We start from the raw sequence: 1,136 nt of genomic DNA, 5'->3' as shown, positions 1-1,136 counted from the left end.
CTACAGATGGGCTTTGGGTCTCCACTCTGCACTCCCCCTCATTCACATTGATATGATATTTTCTTCTGGGTCTTTGATGCCTGCTACCTGATCCCATCGACACCTCATGATCACACAGACTGGTGTGCTTCTTCCATGTGGACTGTGTTGCTTCTCAGCTAGATGGCCACTTATTTATCTTCAAGCCTTTAAGACTCCAGGCACTATATCTTTTGATAGTTGGGCACCACATTTGCTTATGCACCCATTTTGTCTTTATGACCCTCTTAATAAAGAAAATACACTTCCCAAATTGGATTGCCTCTGTAAGCATAGGGCAGGAATTCATGACACACATTTTTGGGTGTAGGGACAGGAGTTGACACTCCACAAATTGCAGCACTGCAGCTAAACGCACACTCCCCCTTCAACTGAGCAGGCACTCCTCTGTGTCCTGGGGCCCACTGAGATGATAAGCTTCCCCACAGATCACAGCCAGAGGCACTGTGAATGTTCCCCATTTCCTCCCCTCATTAGAACAGCAACAGCAGGAGTCTAGCAATGAGGTCCAAGGGTTAGGTTATCATCATGATGTGAATGGGTGACAGTCCACTTCATACAAACTATAAAAGGATTTCTGAAAAAGAACCCCCTCTGCAGAAACCGTCCTATACAGCCAGTCTCCACTGGAAGCAGGACTGCATCCCCATCAGTAACCCCCTGAGGCAAATTGAATGACATCACTCCAACTGGTTCTCAGTGAGCTCTTCTATCTCTCCCCAACTTTGTATAGAAAGTATCTCCACACATCTTGGAGGTTATTCCTAAATATTGGGGGACAAAATTGAATCATAACAGCTAAATTGGGGGAAGTGAAAATCTGATTGATGTCAAATTCACCTAAACAGATCCTCCCAAGGGCACAGAGGGAATTTCAAAAGGAGAAATCTGAGCCAACTGTTCTGATACCCAGAGGTTCATGGGGAGAACTGGTACCACACAGCGCAACTGAAAAGGCCCCTGTGAAAGCAGCTAAGGGGCTTACAAGGAAAACAAAAATTACTGCCATTCAGCCTATGCAACCACGAGGTGTCGAAGGGATCAGGTGTAAGGCATCATCAGAACAAAAAATCTTACCATAGTGAATGATGGGGGGA

The sequence above is a fragment of the Echinops telfairi genome, unplaced genomic scaffold (genome assembly GCF_000313985.2).
Source record: "Echinops telfairi isolate 266 unplaced genomic scaffold, ASM31398v2 ScPeMD7_5;HRSCAF=22, whole genome shotgun sequence".
Taxonomy (NCBI): Eukaryota; Metazoa; Chordata; class Mammalia; order Afrosoricida; family Tenrecidae; genus Echinops; species Echinops telfairi.
This window is presented reverse-complemented; position numbering follows the sequence as displayed.